The sequence below is a fragment of the Petaurus breviceps genome, unplaced genomic scaffold (assembly GCF_028583685.1).
Source record: "Petaurus breviceps papuanus isolate PSGF00001 unplaced genomic scaffold, PetGlider_PUasm1.0 63, whole genome shotgun sequence".
In the NCBI taxonomy this organism is placed as follows: Eukaryota; Metazoa; Chordata; class Mammalia; order Diprotodontia; family Petauridae; genus Petaurus; species Petaurus breviceps.
Window position 1 is genome coordinate 3,208,649 of NW_027186418.1, and position 26,971 is coordinate 3,235,619.

General features: G+C 36.7%; 1 non-coding gene across 1 annotated transcript; it reads right to left on the reverse strand.

The window, feature by feature from the left end:
- Window positions 1-18,224: 18,224 nt before the first annotated feature.
- On the reverse strand, window positions 18,225-18,327 carry LOC138173653 (U6 spliceosomal RNA). The gene has a single exon (XR_011171477.1). It is a non-coding gene; the product is annotated as a U6 spliceosomal RNA (small nuclear RNA).
- Window positions 18,328-26,971: the final 8,644 nt, after the last annotated feature.

The window sequence follows — 26,971 nt, forward strand, 5'->3', positions numbered from 1 at the left end:
TGTTATTAGGGATGGCTCTCTGGGAATGGAAGGGAAATATTTTGGGAAATGTAAGTGGTATAAAAGCAAAAGATATCAATAATATTTGAAAAGAAAAAGAAATTATCCATTCTTCTGATTTTACAGATAATGGCACAAAGTCCATTGAAGTCTCATCATTTTTGCAGAGATGGGGGACAATAGACATAGAACACATCATATACTATCAGACTGGATTGATGTCTTCATTGATTTTTCTAAACCACTTTTAAAAATAATTATTTACTATAAGAGATGGTTCTCTGGGAGAGGAGCAGGGAGGGATATATTGGGAAATATCTAAACAAATGATATCATTATTTAAAAAAAAATTAAGCCAAGGAAGGAGAAGTGATTAGTCTAAAATCAAACAGTGAGCAAGTAAGCTTGGAGTAGAAACCAGGCCTTATGAGGCCAGTCCAGGTTGAACTGATCCAAGTTCTTTCTGCCACATCAAGAATCACCCCAAACATTAAACAGGGAGAAATTGTCATGCAGATTGTTTCAGAGTCCAAATGTAAAAGGGATTCATGTAGTATATCAGAAAAAACAAAACAAAACACTGGCCTTGGAGCCAGAGGCCCTAGGTTCAAATTCTACCTCTAACACTTACTATGTGAGTTTGAAAAAAATCACTTAATTCTTCCAGGTCCTAGTTTCTTCATCTGGAAAATGAAAGATTTGGACTAAATGAGCTCTGAGGTCCCCTTCCGTTCTCGATCCATGGTTCTGTGGTGACATCTACTCTTCCTGTTAGATGATATTGTTTTATTCTATCAAACCCCAGAACATTGCAGAGCTTCCTAAATGAAGTCTATGAACACCTAAAAGAGGTAGACCTGACAAAACATAAAGTAAAACCCCATGAATGAGGAATGTTTATTGTCCAAACTATGGTTTGTCTTTGGATGAGAAGCGCAGAAAACTGACTCATTAACACAGATATCTTGGATAGACATTTAGATCGACGGTGAGCTGGCACTGAAGCTGAGCAGAGGGAAAAGGGAGGGCTGGCTTGCCTTTGGGAAATTGTATAGTGTTTTTCATGACTTTAAGTTTATCCCTAAAACAAACACCAAGCTTTTAAACAACATTCTTTCAGCAATGCTTGCATATATCAGTCCATCCAGGATGTCCTTTCTAGATTTGGATATATAAAATGATCCCAAAGGTTTTTCAGGATTCGGAGCTCAAGTTCCAACTTGTTCAAGTTATGTAAATTTAATCAATAAGTTTTTTTATCCTGTACATCCAATACTATACCAGGTTTTATTTATTTATTCATGCATTCATTCATTTGTTTGTCTATTTATGTATATGCTGTTTATTTTTTTATATGTTATGTATTTGTATACATAAATATATTTATATACTATAAATATATTATGTTTATATACTATAAAGAAAAAAATGAAACATATTAATCCATTTCTCTGAGATATTGAGGCCTTGCTGCAAGATGTGACCAATAAGCACTCTTCTCCTTGAAATAACTTCTCTGCCCTTTGGTGGGAGAGCTGCTGAGCCCTTCTCAGGACTGCTTATTCACATTTGGGGTCCACTTTTCACCCAGCTCTCACCTGTGACTCCAAGAAGCTATAGAATGGGCAGCAGCCATAACCGGGTAAAACCCTTTCAGCAGATAGGCTCAATCATGTTGAGGGTAACTGATAGACATTAAACCCTTCTGTGAGGTAGGGGAGTATCTATCCCTAGAATGTGAAGACTTCTTCTGGTAGAATGGAAAGATAAGAACAATTGTTCCAATGACAATGAAGGAAAATGAAGCAGGCTCTGTGAAGTGCTTAGAGCTTGGTCAGGCATCAAAGATGCCAAGGTCATCCACTGCATCCCAGGCCATCTCCAGTCATCATGACTTCTGTCTTGTCACTGGATTTTAATGCCTCAGGAGGAGAGAGTGAAGTGATGACTATGCAACTCTGCCTCACATAAATCCAATTCATGCAGAAGTCAAGAAATCCCCCTGTTATGTCACTGGTCCTCTTTGAAAACAAAAGACAAACAACAATATCCTATAACTAATATTGATAGTGTCATTACCTCACATTACCCCATATGGCCAATTTTTCAGGGCCCTGATGAATGAAATATTGGCTCATTAGGAAGCATTAAACTCATAAAACGTCAGAGATGAAGAGGAATTTAGAAATCAACTAGACCAACTCTCTCCCAGTCCCACCATTTTCTTCTCCTTGATATAGGGTATTCTTCCATACTATTGAGCCTGAAATTAATGACATAAGGTTCCTTTCCTCAGGGGCCACTGCTGCTCTATTTATCCCTGTGACTCTAAATTGTATACTACACAAGAAGAAAAGTCCCCTCGTTTGATGACTTCTCTCCATATTTACCTTCTCCTCCTCTGTTCTCCCTTTCTAATGTGACTTATGAAATGCCTACTTGGTCATTTTACCTTCATCTGAATTTACCAATTTACCTTCATCTGAAATCTCTTCTTTCCATCTTGAGTTTATAGAAATCTCTCCCGCACTGGAGGATGCTTCATTTCTGGTCACCCTCTCCAATTTTAGTTGCTCCTTTCTTGCTAGTCCTTAGATCCACTGAACCAGAGAAGGAAGAGTTGAAATACTCCTCCTTTGTCCCTACTATCACTTCCACATCTTCCCTCTATAATAATCACTCAAGTCACATATGGTTTAATCCTTGTTTCTTTTTCTCTTGGTGTCCAGATTACTCTCCCTTCTTCCTCAATGAGCTTAATGCCTGGCTCACCGTCCTTCCTCTAGATAGGGATTTTAATCCTGTTTTAGACAATTAATAGCTGTGTGACCCTGGGTAATATACTTATTCTTTCTCTTCATACTACTCCCCTTCACAAATGGTGTTTCAGACAAACTAAAACCCCAGCTATTCACCACACCAGACACTCATCTCTTTCCTCCATGTATTCACACAAGTCAAACCCAAAACCCCACTTCTCAGAATGCTATATTCCTTCAATGCTCATTTCAAATATCTCCATAAAGCCTTTCCTAGTTCTCCCTCAATGTTCTTCCATTCCTCAACTTACTTTGAATTAAACTAATTTGTGTATATGCTTGGAGTGGGAAGAGGGGGAGGAGAGGGAAGCTACTGGTGTAGTGGATAGAACACCTGAAATCAGGAAAATCTGAGTTCTAATCCAGGCTCAGAAACTTGTTAAATGACATAAATCATTTAATCCCTATTTTCCTCATCTCCTCATCTGTAAAATGGGAATACACTGGACAAGGAAATGACAAATAATTCCAGTATCTTTGCCAAGAAACAGAGACAGCCATGACTGAACAATAAGTCTATATGCCATATCTCCACCACAGAACATAAGCTTCTTGTTGTTCAGTCATTTTCCAGTCATGTCCAACCTTTTGTGACTCCATTTGGGGTTTTCTTTGCAAAAACACTGAAGTGGTTTGCTATTTCCTTCTCCAGTTCTTTACAGATGAGGAAACAGAAACAAACAGGGTTAAATGATTGGCCCAAGGTCACACAGTTAGTAAGTGCCTGAATCTGGATTTGAACTCAGGTCTTTCAGACTGCAGGCCCAGTATTCTATCTACTGTGCCACCTACCTGCCCCACATCATCAGCTCTTTAAGTTGCTTCATTTTAGTCTTTGTTCCACTACTACCTAATATATAGTAGTTTCTTACTAAGATTGATCTTGGGCTCATAGATCTGAGGTTGGAAGTTACCTTAGAGTTTGTCTAGTCCAATTCTCTCATTTAACAAATGAGGAAACTGAGACTCCAGAGAAGCTGAGTGACTTTCTCAAGGTTACTCAATGGAAGTGGTGAAGCTGGGATCTGAACTCCAGACCTCCACCACCAAAACCAGGTCTCTTTCCATTGTACCATGCTGCCTCTCAAATACACATTTGTTGAATTTGATTCAAATGAAATCGATTGAATTCAGTAATTCCAAGAGTGCTTCCAACTTTGGTACCTATGCTTTATGAATCTTAGGTCCCTGAAGGGTCAAAGTCTATGGTTCTGTGTTTAAAACTTGACATTCTGGGTTTCTATGGCATTCTGGTTTCTACCAGGACTCACATTAAATGCTCTCCTGCTATGGTTGTCAGAAAGCTAGTTGGTGTCATGGTAGCACAGCCCCCAGAGTCCTCTGGAAAAAATCCACCTCCATTTTCTCACAATTGCCTCTATTTCCAAGTCTTTCTAATTCAGCAGACAAAGTTTACTTTGGGCTGAAAGTTATTTATGAACGAGGTGTTTGGCCAGCATGATTTGCCTTTGATCAGGAAGGACACCAGCAGGATTATTTTCTGAGCTATAAAAGTATACAAATCATGGCACTTTTGATTGTCCTGGGCAGATTCCAGCTTAGGGCTGGAAGACATATTCTTTCCCCAGACCCTCTTTGCATTGCTTCATGCAGTCTGGAGACCAGATGTGTTAAAGATCATTTGAACCCCCTAGCCCCCCAGTAAGTAGGGATTTCCTGCTTTTGTGCTTTGCTAAGAAGGCTGAATCATAGAATTACAGGATCTAGGAGTTGAAAGAGACCTCAAGGGGGCATCCACTTCAATGTGTACCTAACCAGGAATTCCCTCAACAAATTCTGTGAAAGAAGTAATAGCACTGATATTATCCATTGTTACTGTGACTTTTCCTGCTATTTGACATTACATCCATGAGGCAGTTGTATTTATTTGAATGTATTTATTTTATATTTATCTTTTATATATGATAAATATAATGTGCATACTTGATATAAAGTATGCCCATATAAGCACATACATAACATAAATATAAAATTAATTAATTAATCCATCTAAGGTATAAAGTAGCTTGTCAAAGAACATCATTATACTATTAAGAAGTGAAAAATTTAAAAAATACAAACAAATCTAAAGCTTTTCAAATTTTGAATTATTTTATATATCCTTCCCATATTTCATATATACATATATGTATATACACATATATATACATACATAGATGTATATATACATATTTATGTATGTATATACTATATATGCTAGTTTATGCAAGCAAGGACCTTCTTTCATTCTTATATGTCTACTAGCACAATAACTGGAACACAAATATTTGTCAGTTGATTGATTCATGAACCACAATTGTTAAGCCATTCTCCAATCATTGAGCATATCATGGGTTTTTCCAATTTTCCACTTTTACAAAGAGTACTGGTATGAATATTTTGGGTTAGAAGCATGCAATGTTAATAGAACAGGAAGATCTTTCCCACCCATTAATAGGCCTATCACACGGAGCCTGTGGTCACATGCATTCTATGGTCACATGCATTCTATGGTCACATGCATTCTATGGTCACATGGAGCCTGGATCACATGGAGCCCAGTGCAGGAGGATCTTGACCAAGGAGGAGACAGAGAGAGAGAGCACTAGCAGAGAGCAAAGACTGAGGCAGAGCAGAGAGAGAGAAGCAAGTTGTGAATGGGAGGAGTTGGCCCAAGGAGCAGAGCAGAGAGAGAGAAGCAAAAGTCGGCAGAGGAAGAAATTTGTCTAGAGGAACTTGTTTTTGTGGAGAGGTCTGACAGAAAAAAGGCTTAGGGGTCAGCACTCTCTGGATCAGTGATGAGTACTTTATTAAATCCTAGTATCCTAATGATGTTCCAAATAAATATTTTGGTTTTCCCTTTGAGGAACAGAGCTTATTATATTTCGTGAATTTACCTGGAAATATACATGCATATTCATAAAGGCTGTTATGGGTATTGCATTAGCTTTACATTTGGCAACAAGGATGGAATTTCAAAATATAAAACCCCTATTTGGAGACAGGAAGGGTCTAGGGAAGGAAATGAGTATCCCAGGATGGGAGCATTTACCTTATTCCTCTTTGGTGAGAGAATGGGCTAAAAGCACAGGACTTTGTGAAAATTGGGAACCAAGGCTACAGAAGGGAGAACCCAGAGATTTAGAAAGATGTTTCCAAGGTATACCAATAGAACTGGAGAAAGAAATGGCAGGTGTATGTAGAAGAGGATGGGCATTATTAACAAGTTATCATATCATATGTAAAACTAGAGACAAATTGCTGGAGGTAAAAGTTGAACTGGAAAAGGAGTTAGGTGATTTGCATGAGAAGCTTTGTAAGCTATAGCATCAGAAATTTCCTTTAAAAGAGCAAGCTAGAAAGTATCAAGTGGTATCAGAATAGATAGCTGTGAGTATAGCTAAGAAAAAGAAGAGAAAAGTTAACAAAAGGAAGGTTCATGCAACTCTTGCATGTGTGGAACCTGATTGGGACTCAGACACCTGGAAGGAAGACATGGGAGGAAAATGAAACAAATGCCAATGAGGAGGCTTCTGGAAATGAGGGTGCTGGTCCAATACTACAAAGGAAGCAAGAAAACCAGGGGAACACACAGTGTCTAAGGAAGTATCTAAGGATTTTTCTCAGCAAAAAGTCATGATATTTTAAGTCAATTCACCCAAAACACAGGCGAATCATTAGTATCTTGCATGGTGAGAATAAGTGATGAAGGGGCTGGAAGAGTATGGATGGATAATATAGACTGTTTGAAATTTATAGCTATTAGACAGAATCCCTTTATACAAGTATCATTTAGGGATTACCATATTCGAGGAGGTAACAATGGAACTGATTTGTTAGTTTTAGCTGCCAAGCGATGCAATAAACAGTATCCGACTGACTATGTGGCCTAGTGGAGATAGACCCTGGTATTCACTTAGAAACTCTATGAGAAAGTTAAAGGAAGAGATAATGAAAACCACAATAATGGTTGGAGACATAGACATGAATGTACTCCCTTAACAGTTTCACATAGAAATATAATAGTGAAGACTGCTCCTCCCACTTATAAACACATAATTTTGACTTTACTAATTGGGAAAATAGGGCACCCTATTTCAGAGGTGCTAGATAAGATTGCACAGGTAGGTGACTTAGGGGAATGGGGAAAAGATAAATTTCTCAAGAGAGAAGAGAAAATAGCCAGTGAATTCAAAGTCAGAATAGATTAACAAGGAGAGAAATGTTTACTGTTTTATTGAGATCAGGGATAGATTATGAAATAATATATGGCATTCAACTAACAAACTATATAAGATATACCAGGAAAAGGGAGTTAATATTAGACAGAATAGCGAAGTAAGAACTGCCCCTACAAATCCTCCTGAATCATTGTATACAAGTTTTTCACACTTGCAGTGAGAATAGGAAAGTGGCCAAGTCCCAGCTTGGATTAAATAAATATATAGATGGAATTACAGACCCCATATCAGTTTAAATATCAACCACTATAACTAAAGCATTAATATATACTGGGGTGGAGGTCTCCCTTATATATGGAAACATTGCTGAATTTAAACATGAAACCCATATTACTATTACCATAACAGGACTGGGAGGGGTTGAAATACCAGCCAGACAACTTAAACTAATAATGTAAATTGGGCATTACCTAAGAAAGAATATACAGTGGTAATTTTACTTCATCTTGAACACATCATTGGGATAGATATATCGAGAGGTATGAATTTAAATTTGCCTGAGGGGCAATACTCATTTGCAGTAAGGAAGATAAGAATTAATGCAGTTCTAGTGGTTTCGTGGGCTCCAGAAGCATGACTGACTATATTTACCCTGCTTCTGATTATTATCTCTTTATTCTTTTTGGCCTTTGTTTGTTTAAACTGCTAGATTTGTCTCCTATAGGCTTAGTGCCCTCCATTTGAAGATGACTGACTACTAAGCTGGATGTCACACTCTGTCCAAGACTATGATACATCACCCCTAGACCTGGCATTGACCAAGCTCCAAGTACTGGCTAAAGAACTGATCCCTTGAATGGGAACTTTTGAGGAAGGGACAGCTCTACGTCCAATCTCAGAAGGATGTAGTTCTAGAAGATGAGATCTTCTCCTCTTACCCCAAGGAATTTTGGTTCTCATTTGTTTGAGGGGGAAATGATGAGGTGCTTATGCTGAAGCCCCCACCATAAGATATTGTTTTATGTGTTTATTTTGTGTTATCCCTTTTATATTGTTATAGAAGTTATATTGATACAAGTTACACCTAAAGTCCCGTTGGCCTGTGTAAAAGACATGAAAGATCTTGGGGCTGAATGTAAATAGAACATGAAGATCTTCCCTGCCCATTAATAAGCCTAACACATGGAGCCTGTGGTCACATGGAGCCTGGGTTACATGGAGCCCAGTGTGGGAGGAGCTTGCACAAGGAGACAGAGAGAAAACACAAGCAGAGAACAGAGAGTGAGACAGAGCAGAGAGAGAGAAGCAAGCTATGAGTGGATGGAGGGAGGAATTTGTCTAAGGGAACTTGGTTTTGTGGGGAGGTCTGACAGAAAGAAGGCTTGGGAGGTTAGCACTCTCTGGATTAGTGATGAGTACCTTCTTAAATCTTACCTCCTGGTATCTTAATGATGTTCCAAATAAATATTTTGGTTTTCCCTTTGAGGAATAGAGTTTATTATATTTGTGAGTTTACCTTGGAAAAAGCATGCATATTCATAGTGACTGCTATGGGTATTGCATCTATGTTACAAGGCACCATCTCTTTCTTGAGCTAACCCTCTAAAAGCAGAAATCTGGTAATATATTTGTTGGGTCAATGTATGCATGAGAAAAAGCATGATATAGTAGGAGTCATTGAACATAGAATCAGCAAAAGCTGCATTACATCTGGAATAGGTACCTACTTTGTGACCTGGGAAACTCACATATCCTCGCTGTGCCTCAGTTTCCTATCTACAAAATGAATTTGAATGAATGAAATGAATGACATTTGTGGTCCCTTCCAGCTCTAAATTGATGAGCCTATGAATATTACTTTTGTTTTATTATTTCATATTGTTTTCCAAATCGGTCATATTATTTCATAGATCTATTAACATTGAATTATTCTTTGATATCCCTGTCAACAATGAAGTTTACCATCTTTTGACATTTCTTTCACATTAATTATGAAAGGGGTACCTCGAAGTTGATGTAATTTGAATTTCTCCTGTTACCAGTCATTTTGAATACTTTAAAGTCATTGTGTGTATATGTGTGTGTAAACATGTGTGTGTGTGTGTGTGTGTAAAAGTATGGATAGATAGATGTGTAGTCTTTTATTCTGAAAATTGCTTGTTCCTATTCTTTGACCACTTGGAGGATGACTCTTATTCTTATAAATTTGTATTAAGTCCCGATAGATTTTAGATATTAATCTGAGATTTTCAATGTACAGGTTTCCCCCCAGTTTGTACCTTTCCTTTACATTCGAAATATGCTGCCTTCCTTTTCTTCTATCCCTCTTTTCTTCTTTTCTTTCCTTCCTTCTCTTTTTTCCTTCTTTTCTTTTTTCTTTCTTGCCTTGCTCCCTCTTTTCTCTCTTTTCCTGCCTCTTTCTCTCCTCTTTTTCTACTTTTCTGCTTCATTCTATCCTTTCCTCCTTCTTTCTTTCCTTCTTTCTTCCCTCCTTTTCCCTCCCTCTTCCTCCTATTCCACCTTTCTCTCCCCTTCTCTCTCTCCTAATTCTCCCTATTTCACTCAGACTAGAAATGCACTATTCACTTATAGGTCCTACCACACTGCTTATCAGCATGAAAGCTTTGACACATTCTGGCTCTGATCTGGGTCAGTTCACCCCTCCTTTGCTGGCCTGACCACAATGGCTCCCCATATATTGGTACCAGACCTGGTATGGTTTAAACCTTATCTAAACCTATTGTTTTAAACCTTATTATAGATCAGGAGCTACTGAACTCAAGGGATCCATTAGCCTCAACTTCAAACTCCCCTCGTAGCTGGGATCACAGGTATGTGTCACTGTTTAGACATGCTTTTATTTTCTGTAAAAATTTTCTCTTTGCACATAATAAAAATCATTTACTTGATTTGATTATTTCATTCATTAGTGGTTGAGATCTTTACACTTAAATACCATTGTGAAATATACAATTCTGTAGTCTTCTATTTTAAAAAAATAATATTTATTTTTAATATTCACTTTTTAAAATTTTGACTTCAAAGTTCTCTTCTTCCTCCAGTATCTCTCCTACCCATTGAAAAGGCAAGCAATATGGTATCAATTATACATGTGAAATCATGTAAAATATATTTCCTTATTAACTGGGCTGCAAAAAAGAAAAAAAAAGATAGTGGGGGGGAAATATACTTCAATCCACACTCAGAGTTCATAATTTCTCTATCTGGAGTTGGAGAGTATTTTTCATCATGAGTCCTTCCTTCCAATTTTTTAAAGGTATACCTTTATAATCATAGCATTCTAGAATTAGAAGGGACATCATAAGCTATTTAGGAACATACACATCAAAATCAATTCCCAACATAATATGCATGATAAGTAGTCATCCAGTCTCTGTTTGTGTTAACAATAAATGCTTATTGAATATTTGATGAAATACCTCCCTTTAGAGACCCAATATTACTTGAAACAGCCCATTATACTTTTGTACAAACTCATCATTAGGAAGTTGTTGGAGGTATTGGTGTGGTTTTTTTTTAAATTGGTGTCAGGTAAATTTTTCTCTTCGTAGGTATGAGTTATGTTGATCCTGGTTTTGTCCTTGAAGACAAAACAGAATAAATCTGCATGACTCTTCTGCATGAGAGTCTTTAATAAACATACAGGCAGTTCTCTTGTTCCCACTGAGTCTTCACTACGATCTTTCTAGGATCCTTACATTTGACATCATATTTGCTTTTCTCTGGACATATGCCAGAATGTTCTTTCTAAACTCTGGTGTCCAAAATTGGATCCAATACTCTAAGATGTGGTCTGACTAGGGCAGAGTACAGAGGGACTAGCACGATATTCCTGGAAGGCATGCTTTGTTAATGAAGACCAAGACTGCATCTGCTTTTTCAGCTGCCACATCATACTACTGACTCATATGAACTTACACTTTACTAAAAACCTCAGGTTTTTTTTCCAAACAAACTGCTGCCTAACCATGCCTCCCCCATCTTGTCCTTGTGGGACTAATGTTTAAAAATCAAGCATAACATGTTACATTTATCACTATGAAATTTTATTTTATTCAATTTAGTCCAATGCTGTAGCCTATGGACTTTTGCTTTTAGATCCTGACTCCATCATCTAGTAAATTTACTATCCCTCCAGGCTGTGCAAGAGCTATACATTTGATCTATTCCATATATCTATTTATCAAGGTCACTAACAAAAATGTTAAACAGCACAGAGAGAAGCACAGATCCCTTGGGCATTCCACTCAAAACCTCCTGCCAAGTGACATTGATCCACTAATGACTTATTTTCAAATCTAACCATCCAATCAGTTCCACATAACTATATATTGCCCCATCCCTCCACATTTTCCTCAAGAATTGTATGAGAAATTTTATCAAATGTCTTGATAAAACCCAGATGAACTATCTACACTAGTTAAATAATCTAGTTAAATATAGAAAAATTCTCAACTGCCCCTTGGACTAGCAGTTCCCTTTAAGCCAGAGAACTGCAAAGCTCAAAGTCTGGCCATCTGTGAGCACTACACATCATCTAAATCAGTTATATATCAGAACAGAGCTCACAGCAAAACAGTTCAGATTGACTCTCTAGGACAGGTAAATCACCCTGACTGGATTTTCACTGACTGGGATTATGCATCTCCAAATTAGCTTGAAGGGTCTCTTCCAATTCAGCAAAGCAGCAGTAAGACCTGTCTTTCCCCTTTCTGCTCTTCCCTCTCAGACCAGAGGGGCATAACCACGTAACAAGTACTTCTTAGATGCCTCACCTCCCTTTACCTCTAGGGGGCAATGAAAGGCAATAGCTGGAAAAGAAACTTTTCCTATTCAGCATAGCAACTACAGTATTCAATCAGGAACTAGTAACCAACGCCTTCTTATCCATTGAAATTTTATTAACAACCGATGACTCCTCCTGCTGATCTCTTCAAATAGCTCAGACAGAGCTGCTTTTTGATCCTCTGCTGCTGCTTCTCTTCCATGTTCTTTATCACTCCAACTTCAGCCTCAGCCTCCAATCAAACAATAAACATTTATCAAGTGCGCCCCCATGTTCCCGGCCCTGTGCCAAGCACTGGGGATACAAAAAGAGATAAAAAGCAGTCCCTGCTCCTTTGATTAGATTGTAATTTGATGGATGAGACAACATGCAAGCAAATATATACAAAAACAATTTAACAGAGAGAAAATACCAGAATTAAGAGAGGTCAATCACTTAAAAAAATGCTAGTAATCAATGATTGACTCATTGTTTACTTATGAACCAGCATCTAGGCGAATTTCACCTAGGAAATCCCCATTTTTTGTTTCATCATCTCTCATATTCTAAATAGTTATGTCTTCATTTTTGAGTTGTACCCTAAAATGGTATGCACATGAGCCCAGGGACCCAAAATGCTATGTACTTTGTGTGTATTTCACACAATTTGAAATATTGTGTATTTCAAAATCATCTTCCATCTCATTTTGTACACTTGAAAATGTGTCTTTATACTCACGTATTACCAGTTTTCTCTGCTTTCTTTAAACAATAAAATTGATCACATATAAACAAAAGCCTTACCCTTTACAAAATAAGTCAAACTTTTGTAATTATGCCACAGTTCATTTTCTATCCCAAATGGTCCCATCCAAAAACTATGTTCCTTTATACAACTATTTTAAGATATTAGTAGAACAAAATTCTTTTCCTATTCCTTTCAGACATCAAACTGTTCACCAATTAACACTTTTTCTTTACATGAAAGTACTTTTTCTGTCCCTTTCAGCACTAAAAACTACTCTATAGGAAAGAATTTACATTAACTGCCTTATATACACATGAAAATATCAAGACCCTAAGAAGTACAGGAATACCTTTAAATAAATTAAGCAATAATCAAATATATGGCCTCTTGTCTCTGTCAGAACTTCATCTGCTAAACCAAAAGACCATAGGTGCTACTATTTACAGGAAAAAAGAGGAAGACTTCCTTTACCATCACTCTGTCCTTGTGTCAGAGATCTGGCCTCTTGAAATGTTGACTCTTTAAAACATTTAAATAGATTTGAGGAAGGGTTTCAAAATCAAAAGGTACTTGTTAAACTTCTATCCATTCTCCATACTGCTCGGACATTTCTCTCTCATCAAATTTTCCCTAAAATATTTTGTTTCAATATCTCATTTGTCCCCATAACATTGTACTTTGTTTCATACTTCTGTGTATATTACATGTTCTTCCTATTAAATTTCAAGCATAGGGAAGGCAGGTATTGTATCATTTATCATGATTGTTCAGTGGGTGCTCCCTGGCTCCCTCTCCCAGAGGCAGGCCTACTATATTTGCCCCTCTGGGTTCAAGGGTACCCTGAGAGATTAAAAGACTGTCTCTATACTATAATCACCTTGAGCCTGGACCGGCCATGTTCCCTCCATCGGTTAAGGGTCCATGACTAGTACCTCAGTTTCATCTCATCCCCTAACATAAGGTAGCTTTTTACAAATTTATTTCAAAGATAAAGTGAGAATAATTTTCTCCCATTGCTTCAGAGGCATATTCTCCCCTCCACTAACTTGATCTCTAGGAACAATAGGCTCAATTTAGCTCAGTGCCTGGAGAGTATTGATCCCAGTATGTGCACATACAAAGGCAACATCTCTCCTCAATTAGTCAGTAAGCATTTATTAAGTACCTACTATGTGTCAGCTATTGTGCTAAGCACTAGAGATATAAAGATAGTCCCTGTTCTCAAGGAACTCATAGTCTGATGGGAGAGATAACATGAGAACAGCCATAGTCAAACAACCTATAAACTATCAGATAAATTTGGATGTGTTCTTGTCTCATCTGCCACTGGGCTGGGCTCTGAGAGGTCTCTCCTGAAGGAAGGTAGCTCCTTGTTTCTCAGAACATCAATGCTATGCTGATCTCAAATACAATATACCTGGAAACTTGACTGGATCCTTCCCTTCCTCCTGACCACATTCAAAGCATAAACGTACCAAATTATCGAAATGTATATTTTACAACAAAGAAGGTGTTGAGTAAGTTTTGAGATGAACACTTCCTGGATGACACTGAATAAACTAAACATACTTTGAGACTCATAGAGACAGCAGGATGCTGAGGAGCCCTCCAGACCTTTAGAATTCACACAGGGTCATAGGTCTCACTCCCTTCACAGTTCTCCAAGGTCCTGAAAAACTGAGATAAAGAAGAGATGAATGAAGCTGATAGGCCTTTTTTTAAAACGTCCACTGCCAGTCAAAAACCTCCTCTTAATTATATAGTTGGCCAACTGGAACCAGGTGCAAAATGTCTACAGATTCTTGACAGTCTCTCCAAGGGACTTCCATTCCACATCATCTAATCTTCCCTAGAAGCAGGACCCAGGATCCCCAGCAAATCCACATGGAGGAGAGGCCATTAGAGGCACTCTATGCATGAGTCAAACACCTGTTTCAATTGGATTCCCAGAATCCAACTTAGGACTTTAACAAACAAAAGATGCTTTAAAAATGTTGAGTTGAATTCAATTTTTAAAAATGTAATTAATTAATTTTCTTCTGTAGTCTTCTGAAGGCTTTCAAACTGATTTCATAGGAATTGGGGGAGGGGAGGAGATAACCAAAGGAGAAAGGGCACACATACAAAAAGACAAACCAAGTAAAGATTAAACATACCTAGGTCACTTGAGGTATGTGAGGGGCAAGGGAGAGCTCACCCTTCTCCCAGGGAGAAAATAACAACTCTTATTTATAAAGTACTTTAAAGTTTATAAAGCACTCCATCTTAGGGAAAGAGAAGGGAAGGGGGGGGGAATTTAAAACTCAAAAGTTTGTGGAACTGAATGTTGTAAACTAAAAATAAATAAATATTTTTTAAAAGAAAAATTTATAAACCTATATTATCTGCTTTTATCCTCACAACAGTCCTGGGAAGGAGGTACTTGTCTAGCTATGAGGAGCAACCCAATTTTTATTTTCTAAGTTTGCACAACAACATTTTTGGTGATCAGTTTCCCTTCAATTATTCTTAAGCATGGGGCAATGTGGACCATGGAAAGATGGATCTTTTCATGTGGAAGGAGTTGGTAAGAAATTGTTCCAGATGTTTCCATTCAGTATAATACAGGCATGTCATTTTTCTGCAGTATGTGAACATGTCACTTTTTGATGTATAACAAACTGCTCAAAACCTCAGTCTTGTGTTGAGTGTGTATGTATGTGTATGTGTTATAAAGGCAAATAATTGAAATGTTATACTTCTCAACAGTATAATTTTGTTTTAACATTTTACTAAAAGTAGCTGTTTCCTATAAATTCTTAATTAATGGATAAATGAATTACATACTTCAACTTCCTAAAAGGACCAAGTTCAAGCATATAAAAAATTATTTGGATTTTTTACATGGATATTTACCAAATAAATCTTTGGATTTTCATTCCCCCTTAATTTATTTTGTAATTAGTTGTATTTATTTATTTTTAATACAACACATATGAAAATTTGCTTTGTTAACAGATTGACTTCTGAAAGGGAAGGCCAGAATGTATTACATATCTGCAAATAAAATAACACTCCAGAGAACTAGTTCAGTCCTTTCATTTGACCCATAAAGAACTAAGTCCCAGAAAGGAAAAGTAACTTGACCAAGGTCTCATAGCTAAAATACAGATCTCAAATCCAGAGTTTCTTCCTATCTACCATTTCCCTTCATGTCTCTTCATACCCCTGCCTAGCTCAGCCATAGCAATGATGATGAGGAAGCACAGTGCCTTGAATGTAACAAGAATTTAACAAATATTTGTCAAATTGTATTAAATGTAATTGAATTTAAAGAGCAATTGAATAACTCTTCAAGAAACATAACTGGATCGTTCCCCTCCTTCTGACCACATCTGAAATATAAATGTACTAAACTGTCAAAATGTATATTTTATAATACAGCAGACATTAAGCAAGGTTCAACACGAACTTCCTGGACAGTACTGAAAAACTAAATGTCTTGTAATATTCAAAGAAATGAAGAATTAAAGGTATTCTTTTCTTATCTGATGATAAAGATAATGGTGATAATAATTCAGAGCTTTGCTGCCTTATCATGATGTTTCATGGTCTAAATTCTTTAAGGAATGATAAACCAGTACACTGCTAGCTCTGGGTGGGTTTCATAAAATTGCAAAAGCTTCCAGTGTGGTCCCAGCACCTGGCAGGGTCTGCTCTCCAAGAACCTCCAGGGCTAAATATAGAAAGGTTCAGCTCCATTGGGGTGGCCTACTACATGATAAATTCTTCATCCACAACAACTCAATAATACAATTAACTTACATTTACAAAATACTTTCCTCCCAACAACCCATTTCCCATTTCACAGAACATGTTTGTTTTATCTTTCTCAGGGAGCTCATTTATAACTCATTCAATTCTTTTTCTAAGACAGGGTTGTTGAAGTATTCTATTTCCTCTTTTGTTAATCTGGGCAATTTATATTTTTGTGAATATTCATCCATCTCACTTAGATTTATTGGCACACAACTGGGAAACATAACTCCTAATAATTACTTTAATTTCATCTTCATTGGTGAATTCAGCCATTTTATTTTTATACTGATAATTTGTTTTTCTTTTTTTTAAGTAAAATCAACAAATGATTTATACTTTGTTGATTTTTTTAATAAAACCAGCTCCTATTTTACTTTATTAGTTTAATGGTTTTCTTACTTTCAGTTTTACTAATCTCTCCTTTGATTTTCAGGATTTCCAATTTGGTGTTTACTTATGGATTTTTAATTTGTTCTTTTTCCAGTTTTTCTTAGTTGCAAGCAGATTTATTGATATAAGCATTAAAAATATAAATTTTCCCCTAAGTATTGTTTTGGTTGCATATCATAAATTTTGGTATGTTGTCTCGTTGTCATTCTACTTAATATTATTGATCTTGTGATTTGTTCTATTACTCACTCGTTCTGTACAATTAGGTTGTTTAGTTTCCAATTAATTTTTAATCTATGTTTCCACACCATTCCATTGAATGTGTTTTTATTGCATTGTGGATTAAAAAGAATGCATTATAAAAGAATGCAGAATTAATAATTCTGCTTTTCTACATTTGGTTGTGAGGTTTTTATGCCCCCAATGCATGGTTAATTTTTGTGAAAGTGCCATGTAAAGCTGAGAATAAAAATTCTTTCTATTCCCATTCAGTTTTCTCCAAAGGTCTAACATATCTAACTTCTAAAATTCTATTATTGTTCTTGATTTCTTTCTAATTTATTTTGTTGCTTGATTTATCTAGTTCTAAAAGGAGAAAGTTGAGGTCCCCCATTGGTAAAGTTTTACTGTGCATTTCCTCCTCTGCTTCATTTAATTTTCCTTTAAAAATCTAGATGCTATTCCATCTTGTGCATACATGTTTAGTATCAACATTATTTCATTGTCTATGAATGTCTTTTAGCAAAATGCAGTTTCCCTGCTTATCTCTTTTAATTATATGTTCATATTTGCTTTTGCTGTGTTTGAGATCTTGATTACTAACCTGCTTTTCTTTTAACCTTAGTTGAAGCATAACAGATTCTGCACTAGCCCCTCATTTTTACTCTGCTGGGGCGGGGAGGGAAGGAGATATTTCAAGTGTATATCTTGCAAACAAAAATTGTTGAATTTTGGTTTTTTAATGCATTCTGCCATCCAACTTCTGTTTTATGAGTGAGTTCTTCCCATTCACAGTATAAGTACTCTCTGTGTATTTTCCTTCATCATATTTTTTTCCTGTTTATTCTTTTCATTCTCTCCTTTTAACTTGTCCCCCCACAAAAGTTTGTTTTGCTTCTGACAACTACCTCCCTTCTATCAGCCCCTTTCTCCTTCTCTTTTCCCCTTCCCCTACTGCTTCTCTATAGGGTAAGATAGACTTTTATACCCAATTAAGTGTGTTTGCTGTTATTCCCTCTTTGAGGCAATTATGATGGGAAGTAACTTCCAAATGTTGCTCACCGCCCCCATCTTCTCCATTATAAAAACTCTCCCTTTTGCACCTTTTTATATAATCCCCCTTTTTCCTCTTCCTTCTACCTTCTCCCAGTGCATCCCTCTTTTTCATCCCTTAATTTTATTCTTTTGGAATCATACCATTATGGAAAACTCATATCTGTGCCCTTTGTCTATGCATACTCCTTCAATTGCCCTAGTAATAATAAGGTTCCTTGGAGTTATGATAAAATATGGAATGCTTTATGAAGTTCTGTGTCATCCTTGTTCAGGAACCATGCTAATCTTCTCTATATCTTTCCAGTTTTAGTATATGTGCTGCCAAAGCAAGGACCCATTCCTGTTAAAAAAAAAAAAACACTAGAAAGCAAAAGAATAAATTTAGCTTTCCTTAAAATGATAAGTAAAATCCATTTAAAACCTGGAGCTAGCATTATCTATAATGGGGATGAGCTAGAAGCTTTCCAATAAAATTGAGAGTGGAATAAGGATATGTACTAGAAATGCTAGTAATAGTAATAAGACAATAAAAAGAAATTAAAGGAATAAGCACAGGCAAAGAAGAAATAAAATTACCACTCTTTGCAAATGATATAATGGTTCACTTAGAGAACCCTAGAGAGTCAACTAAAAAATAACTGAAACAATTAACAACTTAAGCAAAGTTACAGGATATAAAATAAATTCACACAAATCAATAGCATTTCTATATACTTCCAACAAAGTTCAGCAGGAAGAGATAGAAAAAGAATTTCCATGTAAAAATGATTTTATATGATATAAAATACCTAGGAGTGTACATGCAAAGATAAGCATAAGAACTATCTGAATACAATCATAAAACATTATTTGTACAATAAAAGAAAATCTACTTAATTGGAAAAATATTTGTTGTCCATGAGTAGACTGAGCTAATATAATAAAAATGACAAGACTACCTAAATTACTTTAATTATTCAAGGTTGTATTAATCAAATTACAAAATAATTATTTTATAGAGCTTGAAAAAATAGTAAGATTTATCTGGAGGAAAAAAGATCAAGAATATCAAAGGAATATTTTTACTGTTCAGTACTTTAATATTAAAAAGTTACTTTGTGTTTAGAAACAAAATATTAAATTTATTTATTTTTAGTTTTTCTCTACCCTTCTCCTTCCGCAAGATAGCATGCAATCTGATATAGGCTCTAGGTATGCATTTATATTGGGCATATTTTCACATTAATCATGTTGTAAAGAAAAATTAGAAACAAGAGGAGGAACCATGAGAAGGAAGAAACAAACAAAAAAAGAAAGAGCAAATAGTATACTTCAATCTACATTCAGACTCCATAGTTCTTTCTCTGGATGTGAATAGTATTTTCCATCATGAGTCTTTTGGAGTTGCTTTAGATCCTTGTATTGCTGAGAAGAGCTAAGTCTATCAAAGTTAGTCATAACATAATGTTGCTATTACTGTGTATAAATCTTTTTTTTCTCCTGATTCTGCTCCCTTCACTCAGCATTAGTTCATGTAAGTCTTTTCAGGTGCCTTTCCACCTCCAGGTAAGCAGAGCTCAACTTTAACATAAAGGTCAAAGTCAAGAAAAATGAACAAACAGAAAAAAAGGAATTTGACCATTAAAAAACTACCACAGTGTGAGGGAAAACTAAATAAACTCAAAAGAAGACAGCAACATGAAAACAGCTACAAAGCCTCAAAGAAAAATACTAACAGAATACAAGCCCAACAAGAATTATTGAAAGCCTTTTTTTAAAGAGATAAGAATGGTAGAGGGGAAAAATAGGCAAAGAAAGTAGAATGGAAGAAGAAAATTATAAAAGAAAAGAATCAACAGCTTGATAAAAGAGTCACAAAAATGAAGAAAATAATGCCTTAAAAACAGAATTAGCCTAATGGTAAAAGAGGCATGAAAATTCACTAAAGAAAATAACTCCTTAAAAAGCAGAATTGGCTAATTGGAAAAGGAGGTACAAAAGCTCATTAACAAAATAATTTCTTAAAAATTAGAATTGAGCAAGTGGAAGCAAATAACTCCATGAGACACCAAGGAACAGTAAAACAAAGTGAAAAGAATGAAAAAATAGAAGAAAATGTGAAATATTTCACTGGAATACAGCTGACTTAAAAAAATAGATTAAAGAAAGATTTGAAAGCCATGATCAAATAAGGAGCCTAGACAGCATATTTCAAGAAATTATCAAGTAAAACTTCTCACTATCTTAGATTCAGAGAATAACATAGAAATTGAAAGAATCCCCCAATCACCTCCTGAAAAAGATACCAAAATGAAAACTCCTAAGAATATTATAAGCAAATTTCAGAGTTCCCAGGTAAAAAAGAAAATACTTCAAGCAGCCAGAAAGAAACAACTTAAATATCATGGAGCCACCATCTTGATCACACAATATTATAGTGGCTTCCACATTAAAGGATCAGAGAGCATAAAATATGATATTCCAGGAGGCAAAGAAACTAGGATTACAACCAAGAATAATCTACCCAGCCAAAGTGAGTTTAATCTTTCAAGGGGAAAATAGATAATTAATGAAATAGAGTACGTTCAAGCATTCCTGATGAAAAGTTCAGAGCTGCATAGAAAATTTGACATGCAAACAAAAGACTACAGAGAAGTATAAAATGGTAAACATGAAAGAAAAATCATAAGGGAATCAATAAAGTTAGACTGTTTACATTCCTATGGAAAGATGATACATGTAACAACTAAGAGTTTATCACTATTAGGGCAGTTAGAAGCAGTTTATACAAACAGAAGGCATGGGTGTGAGTTGATTATGTTGGAATGATTTCAAAAAGAAAAAACAAAGATGTAGGAGAAAGAGGGATGAACTGGGAGAAAGAAGAAGGAACAGGTAGAATGGGGTAAATTTTCTCACATCAATGAGGCATGCAAGGAAGAGCTTTTACAGTGAAGGAAAAAATGGTGTGGGGGAGGTGGCAGGCAATGTTTAAACTTCACTCTCACTGGAATTGGTTCACAGGAAGAAATATATATATATATATGCATGTGTGTGTGTGTGTGTGTGTGCCCCTCTCGGTTGTTTATAGAAATATTACTTACTCAATAGAGAAATAGGAAGGGAAATGGAAAAAGAGAAATAAGGAATAATAAAGGGGAAGGCAGAGTAAGAGAGGTATGGATTAGAAGCAAAATAAACTTTTGAGGAGGGACAGGGTAATGAGACAGAGAGAGAGAGAGAGACAGAGAGAGAGACAGAGAGACAGAGAGAGAGACAGAGAGAGAGAGAGAGAGAGAGAGAGAGAGAGAGAGAAACAGAAGATGATGGGATTGCAAGGAATAAATAGCAAACATAATTGTGAATGTGAATGGAATGACATCACCCATAAAACAGAAACAGATAACAGAGTGGATTAGAAACCATAATCCAACAATATGTTATTTACAAGAGACATCCTTGAAACAGAAAGATATATGCATTAAAATAAAGCCCTGGAGAGCTGAAGCAGAATCTAATGTGCTTCAATTGAAGTGAAAAAAAAAAGTCAGGGGTAAGAATCATGATCTCAAATAAAACAAAAGCAAAAACAGAGGTAATTAAAAGATAAATCAGGGAAACTGCATTTTGCTAACAGGTATCATAGATAATGAAGTAATAGCAAAAAATTTGCAGCAAGTTTTTCTGATAAAGACTCCATTTCTCAAATATATACTAAGTATAGAACTGAGTCAAATTTATAAAAATAAGAGCTATTCTCCAATTGATAAAAGGGTAAAGGATCTGAACAGGCAGTCTTTAGAAGAAAAAATCAAAGATAGCTATAGTCATATAAAAAATGCTCTAAATCATTATTGACTAGAGAAATTTCTATTAAAACTCTGGGGTACTGTAATGGTAATGTAATTTTGAATTTGAAGATCCCTTTGTTTTGGCAAAAGTAGCAGATACTTAGCACTTAGTAACTGATCAAGCCTCTGTTGGGGAAACAGAAGGTATGAACTCCTGTCTAATGTAACAGGAAGGGCTTGGCTGAAGGAAGTAGCTAATGCTGTATATATAAAAAAAAAGCCCCAGAGAAGCAGTCAGAATTTTCTTGAGACCAAGACCTGGTGGCAGAACAGCTGCAGAAGAAAGGAGAACTGAGTCCTGAGAACTTGTGGTGGTGGTGGAGCTTCTTCTGAACAGGAGCCCAGAGCCAGGAGCCCAGGTGACTGAATCATGACTTGGATGCTGAGACTTGTTTGTTTGCGGCTTGGTTGAGCCTTGAATTCCCTGGAGCAGAAATAGTGAAGGATCTGACATGGACCAGACCCTGTGAACTTCAGTGTGGAGCAATATCTGACCAGCCCAGAGAGCTGTTCAAGGAACCAGGAGCTGTCTGCCATTGAACACAGGTGACAGTCTGGTGAACCCAGGTAGAATCTGGGACCATGGAAGGAGATCCAGGGAATGTGAGAACAGGCTCCAAGTCAAGATGAAAAGACCTCTCCTTGGGTACTGAGTAATTATGGAATTATAGTTTACTAGTGACTTAAGGGATGGAGGGTTTTGTATATGATACTTAGTAAGACTTTGCTGAATTGAATTTGACTGATTGTACTTTGAGTACTTTGAGATATTGTTACTGATAAGTGACTGATTGAGTTAATCAAGACTTTGCCCCATGAGTGGAAGACTTTGACTGTGTACTTTAAAACTACTGATAAGTGACTGATTGAGTTAACTTAAGAGTGAATATTTTACTTTGAGACTATGTCTATGTTGTGAATATTATTTTGTGATTTTCTGTGATAAGTTGTAATACTGTGAATGCTGTACCTTGATATTCTGTGGATGTTTTGCTTTTGTTATGGAATAAATAGAGTGATCATGATACTGTGAAATCAGAACCTTAAAAGCTGTTCACAGTAGCATTCTTCTGGAAAGCTTCTGGGCGTGGTATTACAGGTACCACCTCACATCTATCAGAAATGACAAGTGCTAGAGGGCAGGAGGGAAAAATAGGTACACTAATAAACTTTTGGTTGGTGAAGTTGTGAACTGGTCTGACCATTCTGGAAAGCAATTTGGAACTATGCCCAAAGGGTTATATAAAACTGTCCATACCCTTTGACCCAGTGTGCCACTACTAGTTCTGTATCCCAAAGATATCAAAGAAAAAGGACTATATGTACAAAAATATTTATAGTAGCTCTTTTGCAGGGGCAAAGAATTGGAAATCAAGGGATGTCCATCAATTGGGGAACGACTGAACACTTTGCGGCATACAATTGCAAAGGAAAACTACTGTGCTATAAGAAATGACAAGGATGATGGTTTTGGAAAATCATGGCAAGACCAATATGAACTGATAAAAGTGAAGTAAAAAGAACTGGGAGAGAATTATGCACAGTAACAGCAATGTTATTAATGATAACCAACTGTGACAGACTTGGCTGCTCTAATCAATACAATGATCCAAGACAATTCCAAAGGACTCATGATTAAAAGGGATATCCACCTCCAGAGAGAGAACTGACCAACTCTGAATGCAACTTGAAACATAAATCCCTCACTTTATTTTGCTTATTTTTGAAATATGGCTAATATGGAAATATGCATTACACGATTTCACATCTATAATTGATATCATATTGCTTGCCTTCTCGGTGGGTGGGGGGAAAGGGGAGAATTTGGAACTCTAAATTTTAAAGGAAAATAATTAAATAAACAATGAATTAGAAAATTTTAAAGAGAAAAAAAGTAGACGAGGGTTCCAAGTGTTGTGAGGTTCAAAGGAGTTTGGGTAAATTAAATGTTTTTCAGGCTTTAAAGAATTACTTATATATCAATTGCTATTATTATTATTTACTCTTTTTATTTCTAGTGAGGCTGGATGATTTCATCATACTTTGAAATACATTGGAGATGCATGAGGAAAGACTTTTCAACATATTAGATCCACTAGAAACTTCTGGTCTAAAGCTGTCAGTTGATGGATCACAGTCGTACAGATCCTCTGTCAAGTACATGGGTCATACGGTATATCACCAGGGAGTCTACTGACCCTGAGAAGACAGCAGCACTCATCACCTAGACATGTCAGAAAAATTATGGGGCTACTGGCATTCCTGGCTACTTCAGACATTTTGTCACGTCATAACACCCTTCAAAAACAACATCAATAAAAACAACTATAGCATTTCTATTGGGCTTCAAGGTTTGTGAAGCACTCAGACCTTTAAGGATTTGTGTATCTGCCTCTCTCACATGTTTGTCAGGTTAGCTTTTGCAGATCCCAGTGAGCCCTGGGTATGTTACACACTAATTTCAGCATGGCTTGAACACAGTTTTATGCTAGGAGAGTGATGGTTGCCAGAAGAGGGCTACATTTGCTAGTAGAGAACTCATTGACAGCAAGACTCATCATTCCATCAACAAATTATAGTTCTTGGCTCTGAAGTGAGCTTGTCACTGAAAAAATTTTGAGACTATGTGAATGGAGTATAGATGACAAATTGGCTTGTATTCTGACAAGCACAAAGTTGGATGCCACCAAGAGGTGGGGGCTGACCAATGATGAATTCAGTGTGTAACCAGCCAGTGAAGACTAACGTAAATGGAGGTGCATCACTCTCCTAGGTCTACAGTATACTAAGCCAAGGTGACCACCATACAATTAGTGAATGTGATAAGTAAAATTCAGGAAGCAGTCTCTAGAGAGTAGAACTCCCTCCCAAGAGGGGGATATCCATAGAAATAAGGGTTGTAGTACTCACCCAGTCCCCTCTGCAATAATTTTCCATTGAGAGAAGCTGAAGGTTGAATGTCTAAGAGAAGATATACAGATGAGAGACACAAAGACAGAGACAGACATATATAAAGAGACCTAGAGAAAGAGACAGACAGAAATAGACAGACAGAAAGAGACAGACGGAGACAGAGAAACAGAGAGAGACAGAGAGAAAGAGAGAGAGAGACAGAGAGAGATAGAGCAGCAAGCACCCCAGTGTCCCCAGGGTGGCTGCCAACACAGGTTCTTAGATCTACTTTTCTAAAGGAAAGCAACTCAAAATGGGTTAACAAGCTTACTTTAATCAATCAAACATATATCGTTTACCTAGTTCAGGGGGGAAAGGTCAGAACCCCAAACTTCAGAGTATAAACACAGAAGTTACAAGACAGAGAAACAGATCAAGCAGACAGGCTTCCAAACTGTCCAGCCATTATATCCATACCAAATCACAGGTACCAGAGAGGGAAGCATCAACATCTGGGTTTTTCAAAGCCAGGGGGCTTTCAACAGCTGCCCAGAGTCTCATCTGGTCAAATCACACAACACTTCTCAAAGTGAGCCCCCAAAGCAAAGCCTCCCATCAGAGCTTATATAGCCTTCTCCTGGCTCAGAGAATGTAACAAACCTTTGACCCACTGCCCAATCACAAAGCACCAAGGTGTGGGAGTTCCCGAAAAACAAGCCTCCCACCACAGGCTCCAAGTGCACTTAACCTAGGAGCAAGGAAGATCTTAAAAATTTACATTCCTATTACAAGAGGTGACTCTCAGGTACACAAGTTTAGTTCTTCAGAGGGTACCCTGCTATGAGAGTAATAGAAACTGGCATTATAGAATGTTGTATAGCAGTATTATAAGATCTACATGAGGGTGAGACTACATTAAGTGACTTATGTTTGCCAAACACTGTACTAAGCACTGGAGAAACAGATACAAAAAATGAGACATCCACTGTCTTCAATAAGCTTACATCCTACTAGATGGAGAAAACTTGTTATCAGATAAAGAACATATACAAAGTAAATACGTGTTGATGGGGGTGAAGTGTACTGACAACTGGAGGATTCAGGAAAACCTCTCTGACAGAGATGGTACCTGAGCTAAGAAAGACTTGAAGGGAACAAGTCATTCCAAGAGATGGAGGTGAAGAGAGAAAGCATTCCAGGCTTCAGAGACAGACTGTGAAAAGGGAGAGAGGCAGAAGATGGAACCTCATGGCAGGAAACACACATTGAAGTCAACACAACTTCCACTCAGGAAATGTTTTCCATAATATTTTAGCTCTCTAATTCTGTATTATTTATCATTATGGATATGATTGTCTTACTTAGAATTTTATAACTACAAGTGCAATCCCTCCTCACTCTGAGGAATATAAATGAATATTGTTCGTTATAGAATACACAAGGTGTATTCTCCAAATTCTAAGTGCAGTTTTAAGCTACTAACATTTATTTTCATTGTCTTGTTTTTCTGTTTTGTTTTTTGGAGGCAATTGGGATTAAGTGCCTTTCCCAGGGTCACATAGCTAGTAAGTATCTGAGAATGCATTTGAACTCAGGTCCTCCTATTTCCAGGGCTAGTGCTCTATCCACATATACTGCCTAGCTGCCCCTAAAGTTTAAAACTCCACTAAGAATTTTGGGACACCCTGCATGCACACCTAAGTAAGGGCTTTATGTCTTTATTGCAATCTTTCTGTGTGGGAAGTTTATTGCTTCTCTTCGATGGCATCTGAGTTAGTATTTCACGTATAGAATCCCAAAGGGGGAAAAATGTAATTGTCTCTATAAGAACTTTCTAGAACAACTCAGTTCTGCTGTTGGCATTTGTTAGATGACTTCTCCTTACCATTTAAGTGTTAATTATCTGCTGCTTTTTGCTTTCATCTCTAAAACCCACTGGGAATGTCTCCGATCTTTGACAAATAATAGGGAAGGAAATAAACATTTATATAGCTCCTATAATGTGCCAAGCATTGTGCTGAGTGCTTTGCAAGTATTATCTCATTTAATGTCACAAACCTGGGAGGTAGGTGCTATTATTATCTCCATTTTAAAAAGGAAGAAATGGAGACAGAGTGGCTTGTCCAAGGTCCCATTGTTAGTGTCTAAAGCCAGATTTGAAGCTGCCTCACATAGGCTCAGAGACAATGTATAGATCTGGGTCAAGGCAGCTCCATAGCACCTGGCAGCATAGCTAAGACCCTTAAGTCCCA